Source organism: Xenopus laevis, chromosome 5S (assembly GCF_017654675.1).
Source record: "Xenopus laevis strain J_2021 chromosome 5S, Xenopus_laevis_v10.1, whole genome shotgun sequence".
Taxonomy (NCBI): domain Eukaryota; kingdom Metazoa; phylum Chordata; class Amphibia; order Anura; family Pipidae; genus Xenopus; species Xenopus laevis.
This window is the reverse complement of record NC_054380.1, coordinates 135555771-135567815: the sequence shown is the minus strand read 5'-3', so window position 1 is coordinate 135567815 and position 12045 is coordinate 135555771. Positions and strand designations below refer to the sequence as shown.

Below are 12045 nucleotides of genomic sequence, written 5' to 3'. Positions count from 1 at the left end.
TGTGAAGGTTCTCATTCATCCAGCTATGGAGATGTTCCCAAAAACAAGGCTTGTGGGTTATAGTAATGTGAAACAATGCAGACATGAGAGATGTAATAAGCTGATTGAGTTGAATCAAAAGACTGGACAAGGTATTTTTGTGGCTACATAACCTGCAGGTTTGGAATAATAACTCTGAGGCAATGACAGAGCACAAGAAAAGACAAAACAGTTAAAACGGAACTTGCTACTGGTACGATTGTCCTCCAAAATCTTAAAAGGCTTTGACAATTCATAATCACTTATTTATTCCACTATCTTTATTCTGTTTATTAGTATCCCTGGTTCCCATTCTGACTCTCCTGCTACTAACAAGATATTCTGGTGTTGTTTCATAGCCTGGAACCTCTCCTCAGGCGTGCGGCCATAAACTTGCCTTTATATTATAATGTAGATTCAGAAGCACCAATAAAGTACTGTAGAAAATGCCAATTCATCAAGCCAGACAGGTGCCACCATTGCCCAGTGTGTAGCATCTGTATCCTGAAAGTTGATCATCACTGCGTATTTCTAAACAACTGTGTGGGATTTTCCAACTACAAGTTCTTCCTCCTGTTCCTGCTGTATGCAGTGCTATTGTGCATATTCACTAGTGCAGTGTCGCTTTATTACTCCATACTGTTCTGGACTGATCAGCTGCCCAACATGGGTTCCAAAGACTTAGTCGTTGCGCTGTTCATCTTGAGTACACTGTTCTCGATACTCTTTTGCTTTCAGTATATTTATGACCATTACTCACTGGTTTTAACGAATAAAACACTTATGGAGTATAATGAAGGCACCCATTCTGAGTATAATCCCTATAACTTGGGATACAGGAAGAACTGGAGACAAGTGTTTAGCAATAAAAAGAGATATTGGTTCATCCCAATCTTCAGAAGCTTAGGAGATGGCTCCTCATTCCCAATGGGTGATGCTGCAGAGTACATAGAGAAAAATGGGGCTATTGACTGCCAAAACCATAAATGAGTCCCAAAAACAACTGTCAGAAGTGAAAGCCACGCAGAAAAGTTCATGGCGCTTGAATTTCATGCAGAATTTTAGTTCCACATTGAAGAGAGAGAAAATCTGGAATTTATCAAGATGTGTTGAGGGGAGTATTTATAAAGAAGTGAAGTTCATATCATTTAACTCATAGCGTCACAAATATGAAACTTTGCTGCATATTTTACGTCTTGTTACAAAACCCTTTGTAATTGTTATTGAAATAATATTTGCATCATTTGTCATTTTTGTTCCTAAACCCAATAGGGGGCAGCACCTCAGATAACTAGGGTGAAAAACAACACCAATTATATTTGCACTTACCAAAATAGCACAAACAGATCCAGGTAAAGGTCTAAACTTCATAATGGTGTAGCGGCTCATTTGGCTTCTTAGTAATGTAAATTTCATTACTCCCTTTATCTGTCACTATACAATAATGCAGCAGTGATATGATCCCAATGTTATTAATAGGGAATAAAGATAAATATATAGGAAGGTCAGTGATCCCAATGTTATTAATAGGGAATAAAGATAAATATATAGGAAGGTCAGTGATATGATCCCAATGTTATTAATAGGGAATAAAGATAAATATATAGGAAGGTCAGTGATCCCAATGTTATTAATAGGGAATAAAGATAAATATATAGGAAGGTCAGTGATCCCAATGTTATTAATAGGGAATAAAGATAAATATATAGGAAGGTCAGTGATCCCAATGTTATTAATAGGGAATAAAGATAAATATATAGGAAGGTCAGTGATATGATCCCAATGTTATTAATAGGGAATAAAGATAAATATATAGGAAGGTCAGTGATCCCAATGTTATTAATAGGGAATAAAGATAAATATATAGGAAGGTCAGTGATCCCAATGTTATTAATAGGGAATAAAGATAAATATATAGGAAGGTCAGTGATCCCAATGTTATTAATAGGGAATAAAGATAAATATATAGGAAGGTCAGTGATCCCAATGTTATTAATAGGGAATAAAGATAAATATATAGGAAGGCCAGTGATCCCAATGTTATTAATATGGAATAAAGATAAATATATGGGAAGGTCAGTGATCCCAATGTTATTAATATGGAATAAAGATAAATATATAGGAAGGTCAGTGATCCCAATGTTATTAATAGGGAATAAAGATAAATATATAGGAAGGTCAGTGATCCCAATGTTACTAATAGGGAATAAAGATAAATATATAGGAAGGTCAGTGATCCCAATGTTATTAATAGGGAATAAAGATAAATATATAGGAAGGTCAGTGATCCCAATGTTATTAATAGGGAATAAAGATAAATGTATAGGAAGGTCAGTGATCCCAATGTTATTAATAGGGAATAAAGATAAATATATAGGAAGGTCAGTGATCCCAATGTTATTAATAGGGAATAAAGATAAATATATAGGAAGGTCAGTGATCCCAATGTTATTAATAGGGAATAAAGATAAATATATAGGAAGGCCAGTGATCCCAATGTTATTAATAGGGAATAAAGATAAATATATAGGAAGGCCAGTGATCCCAATGTTATTAATAGGGAATAAAGATAAATATATAGGAAGGCCAGTGATCCCAATGTTATTAATAGGGAATAAAGATAAATATATAGGAAGGTCAGTGATCCCAATGTTATTAATAGGGAATAAAGATAAATATATAGGAAGGTCAGTGATCCCAATGTTATTAATAGGGAATAAAGATAAATATATAGGAAGGTCAGTGATCCCAATGTTATTAATAGGGAATAAAGATAAATATATAGGAAGGTCAGTGATCCCAATGTTATTAATAGGGAATAAAGATAAATATATGGGAAGGCCAGTGATCCCAATGTTATTAATAGGGAATAAAGATAAATATATGGGAAGGTCAGTGATCCCAATGTTATTAATATGGAATAAAGATAAATATATAGGAAGGTCAGTGATCCCAATGTTATTAATAGGGAATAAAGATAAATATATAGGAAGGTCAGTGATCCCAATGTTATTAATAGGGAATAAAGATAAATATATAGGAAGGTCAGTGATCCCAATGTTATTAATAGGGAATAAAGATAAATATATAGGAAGGTCAGTGATCCCAATGTTATTAATAGGGAATAAAGATAAATATATAGGAAGGTCAGTGATCCCAATGTTATTAATAGGGAATAAAGATAAATATATAGGAAGGTCAGTGATCCCAATGTTATTAATAGGGAATAAAGATAAATATATAGGAAGGCCAGTGATCCCAATGTTACTAATAGGGAATAAAGATAAATGTATAGGAAGGTCAGTGATCCCAATGTTATTAATAGGGAATAAAGATAAATGTATAGGAAGGTCAGTGATCCCAATGTTATTAATAGGGAATAAAGATAAATATATAGGAAGGTCAGTGATCCCAATGTTACTAATAGGGAATAAAGATAAATATATAGGAAGGTCAGTGATCCCAATGTTATTAATAGGGAATAAAGATAAATGTATAGGAAGGTCAGTGATCCCAATGTTATTAATAGGGAATAAAGATAAATGTATAGGAAGGTCAGTGATCCCAATGTTATTAATAGGGAATAAAGATAAATATATAGGAAGGTCAGTGATCCCAATGTTATTAATATGGAATAAAGATAAATATATAGGAAGGTCAGTGATCCCAATGTTATTAATAGGGAATAAAGATAAATATATAGGAAGGTCAGTGATCCCAATGTTATTAATAGGGAATAAGATAAATATATAGGAAGGTCAGTGATCCCAATGTTATTAATAGGGAATAAAGATAAATATATAGGAAGGTCAGTGATCCCAATGTTATTAATAGGGAATAAAGATAAATATATAGGAAGGTCAGTGATCCCAATGTTATTAATAGGGAATAAAGATAAATATATAGGAAGGTCAGTGATCCCAATGTATTAATAGGGAATAAAGATAAATATATAGGAAGGTCAGTGATCCCAATGTTATTAATAGGGAATAAAGATAAATATATAGGAAGGTCAGTGATCCCAATGTTATTAATAGGGAATAAAGATAAATATATAGGAAGGTCAGTGATCCCAATGTTATTAATAGGGAATAAAGATAAATATATAGGAAGGTCAGTGATCCCAATGTTATTAATAGAGAATAAAGATAAATATATAGGAAGGTCAGTGATCCCAATGTTATTAATAGGGAATAAAGATAAATATATAGGAAGGTCAGTGATCCCAATGTTATTAATAGGGAATAAAGAATAATTAAGGAGTCATTGGGAGCACAGGCTCCAGAAGCAGCTGCTGGTTATTGCCGGCACAAGAGGCACAGGTCTGAGTTCCATTTAGCAGAAAAAACAATGAATTCCTCGCTCCTGACAAAACATTAGGGACTTAAGGTCTGGTAGCAGCGGCCATGGCGCGAAATCACCACAGAAAAAGCCGCTCTTTATCCCTTAACCCGTCCCCATACAAAATTAGGAGCAGCGGAAGTGTAAATTGCGAACAAACGCCCGTCTGTTGCCGTCGCCATTGACGTAACTGACGTAAAACTCTTCACGCCTCAAAGGCGGCTACATGCGACGTGAGTTGGCAGTCTCGCGAGATGAGACGTCTGACGTGTGCTCCAGCTGTCAGACAGAAGGTCGCTGCGGGACTTTTTGAACAGTGAACCGGGGACTGCGGCCTGTTTTGTGGAAAGCGGAACAGCTGGGCGGTATGTTTTGTTTCTGTTCCTTATTTATGAGCTGAAAAGGGGGGGGGGGAGGAATAGCGGGACTCCTGCTTGACATGTTTTGGGGTTGTATTTGTCTATGCACAATTGATTTCAGTTAACGTTTAGTATGTTATAGAATGGCTGATTCTAAGCAGCTTTCCAATTGGTCTTTATTTTTTCTTTTACAGTTTTTGAAGGATTTGCCTTTTTTCTTTCCAACTTACAAATGGGGGTCACTGACCCCATCTAAAAACAAATGCTCTGTAAAGCCACACATTTATTGTTATTGCTACTTTTTATTACTCCGCTTTCTAGTCAGGCCTCAACTATTCCTATTCCAGTCTCTTATTCCAGTTAAGTGCTTGGTTGCTAGGGGAATTTGGACCCTAGCAACCAGATGGCGGAAATGACAAAGCTGCTGAATAAAAAGCTAAATACAGTAGAAACCCCCCATTTTACATTTTTCGGGGGATCAGGGAAAAAATTATGAAATTATGTAAAATCCGTGAAAAATGGATAATCAGGGAAATGTGTTAAAGGAGACATTTTGTGTAAAAAAATGTGTTTAAAGGAAAACTATGAGTACTAAAATGAGTACTTGAGCAAATGGCAATTTTCTATTTAGGATTACCTAATGGCACATACTACTAAAAAAGTATATTATTATGAAAATGTTTTATTTACATGAAGCAGGGTTTTACTTATGAGCTGTTTTATGCAATATCTTTTAATAGAGACCTACATTGTTTGGGGATATAGTTTTCCTTTAAAAAAAAAGTAGTTTTTCAGACTGATTTCTTGAATATTTCTGCAAAAACCCTAATAATCCCTCCCTTCCACTTCCTGCTCCCTGAATTCCCAGGCTGTACCAGGGAGCCGGTGGCTCTCAGCTCACTGCACTATAGGACAGGAACCAATCAGCAGCTAGCAGGACCTGATAGGGAACTGGAGCCTGTTTGTGCTTGTTTGACTGCAGGGCTGTGATTGGCTGTTCCCCTCCTACTGTACTTCTGGCAGGGACTGGTAGGACTCGCCTACCCCTCATTTGAAATATGGACAGGGACTAAAGAACATCTATAGGGAGCTCACATAAAGGGATTATTTTTAAAGATAATATTAGTTTTTAGCACCATGTAAAAGCAACACCATATATTACTTCTAATTCCCTACAAAATTAGGGTTTTTTTCCTTTATCCTATATGTCTCCTTTAAAGCAACCTTTTCTGAAGTACTGAAAGGATATAAGCACAGGAGTGAGTTTTACTTTGAGATACAATATTTAGTGTGTTAATAACAAGGGTTAAACATTGCAGAGTTAATGTTACACTATGGGGGGCCTGTGCCTCTCTGTCAGTCACATACACAATCTAAAGCAATAAGTGATTGGCGCAGGACTGTATAAAGCAATAAGTGATTGGCGCAGGACTGTATAAAGCAATAAGTGATTGGCGCAGGACTGTATAAAGCAATAAGTGATTGGCGCAGGACTGTATAAAGCAATAAGTGATTGGTGCAGGACTGTATAAAGCAATAAGTGATTGGCGCAGGACTGTATATAGCAATAAGTGATTGGCGCAGGACTGTATAAAGCAATAAGTGATTGGCGCAGGACTGTATAAAGCAATAAGTGATTGGCGCAGGACTGTATAAAGCAATAAGTGATTGGCGCAGGACTGTATAAAGCAATAAGTGATTGGCGCAGGACTGTATAAAGCAATAAGTGATTGGCGCAGGACTGTATAAAGCAATAAGTGATTGGCGCAGGACTGTATAAAGCAATAAGTGATTGGTGCAGGACTGTATAAAGCATAAGTGATTGGCGCAGGACTGTATAAAGCAATAAGTGATTGGCGCAGGACTGTATAAAGCAATAAGTGATTAGTGCAGGACTGTATAAAGCAATAAGGGTGGTGAAAGAAAAGCAATAAGTGATTGGTGCAGGACTGTATAAAGCAATAAGTGATTGGCGCAGGACTGTATAAAGCAATAAGTGATTGCCGCATGACTGTATAAAGCAATAAGTGATTAGTGCAGGACTGTATAAAGCAATAAGTGATTGGCGCAGGACTGTATAAAGCAATAAGTGATTGGCGCAGGACTGTATAAAGAAATAAGTGATTGGTGCAGGACTGTATAAAGCAATAAGTGATTGGCGCAGGACTGTATAAAGCAATAAGTGATTGGCGCAGGACTGTATAAAGAAATAAGTGATTGGTGCAGGACTGTATAAAGCAATAAGTGATTGGCGCAGGACTGTATAAAGCAATGTGATTGGTGCAGGACTGTATAAGGGGCAGACTCATTGCAATTGACCATTTACAGGCAGAACCAAGGCAAAATATACATCTGGTTAGTATTTTAAGCGTCTTTTTACAGCGCAGGACTGTATAAAGCAATAAGTTATTGGCACAGGACTGTATAAAGCAATAAGTGATTGGTGCAGGACTGTATAAAGCAATAAGTGATTGGTGCAGGACTGTATAAAGCAATAAGTGATTGGTGCAGGACTGTATAAAGCAATAAGTGATTGGCGCAGGACTGTATAAAGCAATAAGTGATAGGTGCAGGACTGTATAAAGCAATAAGTGATTGGTGCAGGACCGTATAAAGCAATAAGTTATTGGCGCAGGACTGTATAAAGCAATAAGTGATTGGCGCAGGACTGTATAAAGCAATAAGTGATTGGCGCAGGACTGTATAAGGGGCAGACTCATTGCAATTGACCAATTACAGGCAGAACCAAGGCAAAATATACATCTGGTTAGTATTTTAAGCGTCTTTTCACAAATAATAACATTCATAGAGGGAAAAAAACAGTTTTTGGGAACATCAGGACAAAATTTTGATGTAAAATCCAGGAAAACATTTCTTAAAATTAGGGAAATGTACCCATTGAAATTAGTGATGCGTGGGTCGAGAATTTCTGGACCTGCACCCGATCCTAACCGCCCCCCCCCCTCCTGAACCGGCCCGGGCCCACTGCAGCCCTCTTTTTATAGACCAGCCCCGACCCGCAGTGACGTCATAAAAGGGGCGGGGCAGGTGGAAGTCTATCAATTTCAGAGCCGGAAGACAGAAGCCGGCAGCGACCCAAAGATTTTGTGTAGGAGTCGGCCGCGGGTTTCGGCTGGCCTGCACATCACTAATTGAAATGCATTATAAATTGGTGGATCCACAAATAAAAAATGTAAAATTAAAAGCAGGGTACTTAAAATTGAGGTTTTCACTGTAACTCGAAAACCAATTGCAAAATGACTCAGACTATCACTCACTACATCGTACACGAAACACAGAAAGAAATCACCAGCGCTTGGTCAAAACCACAATCTGGAGTTCAACCAGCTGCTATAAACGCTAAAAAGCCAATATTTGTACACAAAGAGAGAGAGAGAAAAGTTGCACAGTTTGCCTTTAAAGGAGAAGTAAACCCCTTATTAAAAAACCCCTACCCTACATAGACCTCCCTCCTCCTCCCCCCCCAGCCTAGCTGTTACCCTGGGCAAATGCCCTTAACTTTTTACTTACCCCTCTGTGCAGATTCAGACATCAGAGTTCACGGCAGCCAACTTCTACGGTAATCTTCGGGTCTTCTTGCGGCGCATCCGTTATTTGTGACTTTGGGCAAAAACTGCGCGAAGACTGCCCCAACTGCGCATGTGCTGATACTGCACTTACCTAAGCTGGGGGGGGAGGAGGTAGGGGGGTCTATGTAGGGTAGGGTTTTTTTTAATAAGGGATTTACTTCTCCTTTAAAAATAATTATTACAAACAATGAAGAGTTAGTACCACACTTTGGCCAAAATATGTAAGCTCACGTGTCATGTCACGGCCCCTCATCCTACACTATCCATTAACATTCTAAGGGGTATATTTATCAAAAAGTGAAGTTAGAGGTCACCACAGTCCTCTAGAGTGAAATTCTGCCACTCTCCAGTCATTTCTATGGGATTTTTAAAAGAATATTTATCAATGGGTGAAAGTGAAAGTTCATCCTTTAATAAATACGGCTTTCAAAATCTCATGAATGGAGAGTAGCGGAATTTCACTCTGGAGGACTGTGGCAATCTCTAACTTGACTTTTTGGTAAATTTACCCCTAAGCATGTAGTGTATTTAAAATCAAGTCCCCCAGCAACAGTGTGACTGAGTAGCAAGACCATGGTGCACTTACCCTTAACTTTAGTGAAAATTATTTTTAAAGGCAAACCATGCGCTGGCAGTCTTTCTTTTTGTGTACAAATCTTGTTTTTTTATTATTTATAGCATCTGGTTGAAGTCCAAATTGTGGGTTTGACCAAGTGCTGGCAATTTCTTTCTGTGCTTTGTGTAAAAATTCAGCAAGCAGGATTTACAGCTACAACTGTGCAGTTGCCTTTAAAGGAAAACTATACCCCCCAAACAATGTAGGTCTCTATAAAAAGATATTGCATAAAACAGCTCATATGTAAAATCCTGCTTCATGTAAATAAACCATTTTCATAATAATATACTTTTCTAGTAGTATGTGCCATTGGGTAATCATAAATAGAAAATTGCCATTTTAAAAAATAAGGGCCGCCCCCTGGGATCGTACGATTCACTGTGCACACAAACGTACCAACAAACCATACATGTTAGGTCACTTGAGCCAATTAACAGACAGAGTTCTGTCTTTTGCTTCAACACTTCTTCCTGTTACAGTTAGAGCTGTAGTATTTCTTGTCAGGTGATCTCTTCCTGTTAGAGTTGTAGTATTTCTGGTCAGGTGATCTCTTCCTGTTAGAGTTGTAGTATTTCTGGTCAGGTGATCTCTGAGGCAGCACACAGACCATCACGAAATGGTGGCTCAAGGCAAGAGATGTAAAAGGGCAATATTTACTTAAATATATATTCCAGTTTGGTAAGATTCTTTAATATGCCACTTAATATGATATAAGCTATCTGTCGCTTAAGTGTTCATTTTGGAGGTATTGTTTTTCTTTAAAGAAGCACTAAAGGTAAAATCTTTGGGAGGCTTCTAACAACTTGACACCCCTGTAATGTTTTAAAGTGCATCTTTCACCCAGACATAAAAAAGCTGTATAATAAAAGTATTTTTCAAATTAAACATAAAATCCAAATTCTTTTTTATTAAAGCATTCATTCATAAATCTCAGCTGTCAATCAAATATTGTCTGCCCCTCCTCTATGCCTTAGGCAATTACTTTCACTTTCCATTCAGCACTTCCTACATGTCACTGCTCTCCCCACATTCCCCCGTTCTCTTAACCATTTAATTGTGTAGCCAGGGGATGGACATCGGGTCCCTCATTCTGGTGCACAAACAAGATTCTGAGATGATTCTCCTTAAAGGAGAAATGTTCTGAAAAAAACCCGTACCCCCCACCCCAGGTAGACCTCCTCCCACCAGGCTAACTACCTCCCCCCCTCCCCCCGGGGAGATGCTCCATACTTACGCCTCGCTGAAGATTCTTCCAGCGAAGTTCCACACATCCATCTTCTGCGTCCTCTGTAAACTGTCTGCGAGATTGGTATTTCTGCGCATGCACAGTTGGAGCAGTTTGGGCAACTGTGCATGTGCGGAATTACAGAAAACGCAGAAGACGGACGCGTGGAACTTCGCTGGAAGAATCTGCAGCGAGGCGTAAGTATGGGGCATCTCCCCGGGGGGGTAGTTAGCCTGGAGGGAGGGGGTTTACCGGGGGGGGGGGGGGGTACGGGTTTTTTTCAGAACAGGTTGATTTCTCCTTTAATAACAGTGTCCACAAAATAGCTATGATTGCTATAATTATGAGTTCCCAGACTGAAGGAAACAAGATTCAAATAATTTATATAAAGTGTAATTAAAGTTAATTTTGCTTGAGTAATGTTATAAAATAGGATTTGGAATTATTTTTTTGGGTGACAGGTCCCCTTTAAGCACTGGCTTGGGGTACTTTACAGCGGAGCATGCAGTCTCCACCTTTTACGCTGTTCACACACAGAAGCTGAGGGTTTGTGCAGCATAGAAACCATTCCTGTACTGTGACTTCCACTTCCAGCTCCAGGCAGTCACTGCCATTTGTTTTTTATGTGTACTATTTTTGGATAGCTAATTGTTACTGCGTGGCTTTCTCCTGTGACCTGGCTAAGGATGCTGGGAGCTGTAGTTCTGTCTCAGCAGCAACCCAGTGGAAATGAGCACCAATCACGTGCAGGCTCCAGGAGGTGTGTGGGAGATCAGAAGCACTATTAGTGGAAAACAGAGCCTATCAGGTGACATTATATAGAGACACGGGGGAAGGGATTTGTTTCTCTCTTCTAGCTGAAAGGACATTGCTGGTAAGGTGAGAAGCCCAGCTGTCACATAATGTAATATTTAGGGGGTTCCATATGATGTATTCATTTTGCTTGTCGCTTGCAGGCATTTTTATATAAACATCCCCCCCTTGTCAGTTGTGTTAGTACAGCCCTGCACCGTTATATAAGTCTATGAGTCTCCTTCAGTAAAGCACATAGCAGGGTCATCAGGTTGGTGGGTTTCCAGCCAAATTGGGCTACTAATTTAAAGCCCAGGCGGGTTATAAAAGTACAAACTTTTGGCTGGTTTTTATATTGGAAACCAGCCAAAGTTTTTTCTTGCCCTAATGTGCCAAGCCTGCGTCTCCCAATGCATGTTGGGTAATGTAGTTTTTGTTTAACAAATTTACCAACTGGCAAGTTTAATGTAAGACTACAATACCCAGCATGCAATGGGACTCACTTGTGTAGAAGTTGTTACCACATTTTGGGCTCTGTAATCCAGTCTACAGTTCACCTTTAAATTAACTTTTAGTATGACGTAGAGAGGGATATTCTGAGACAATTTGCAATTGGTTTTCATTTTTTTTAATATTTGTGGTTTTTGTTATTTAGCTTTTTATTCAGCAGCTCTCCAGTTTGTTGTTTCAGCAATCTGGCTGTTGGGGCCCAAGTTACCCTAGCAACCATGCACTGATTTGAATAAGTGACTGGAATATAACTAGAGAGAGGGCCTGAATAGAAAGATGAGTAATAAAGAGTAGCACTGACTATATATTTTTAGTTTTAAGGTGGCCATATACGATAAGATCCGCTCATTTGGCAAGGTCACCAAACAAGCAGATCTTTCGCCGTTATGCCCACCAATGGCAGGGAGACATCAGGTTAATCAGAACGATTGGATTGCAACAGAGATAATGGGCATCAACTAGGCAATGTGTTCCTCTATCGCCAAAAAAATCCCATCGGAAGCCCCATACAGTGACAGATAAGCCACCAAATTGGTCTAAAGGACCGATATTGGCAGCTTTAGTCTGCCAGCGTATGGCCACCTTTACAGAACA

General features: G+C 38.5%; 1 protein-coding gene across 2 annotated transcripts in view; it reads left to right on the top strand.

Moving 5' to 3' along the window:
* Positions 1–4568: 4568 nt before the first annotated feature.
* Positions 4569–12045, top strand: part of mmut.S (methylmalonyl-CoA mutase S homeolog) — a 59114-nt gene continuing 51637 nt past the window's right edge. The window contains exon 1 of one of the 2 annotated variants that reach the window (XM_018266002.2): positions 4569–4724. The gene's annotated coding sequence lies outside the window, so the exon portion shown is untranslated. Of the gene's footprint in view, positions 4725–10995; positions 11029–12045 lie in introns of those variants that run through there. The other variant, XM_041565093.1, reaches the window with a different exon arrangement.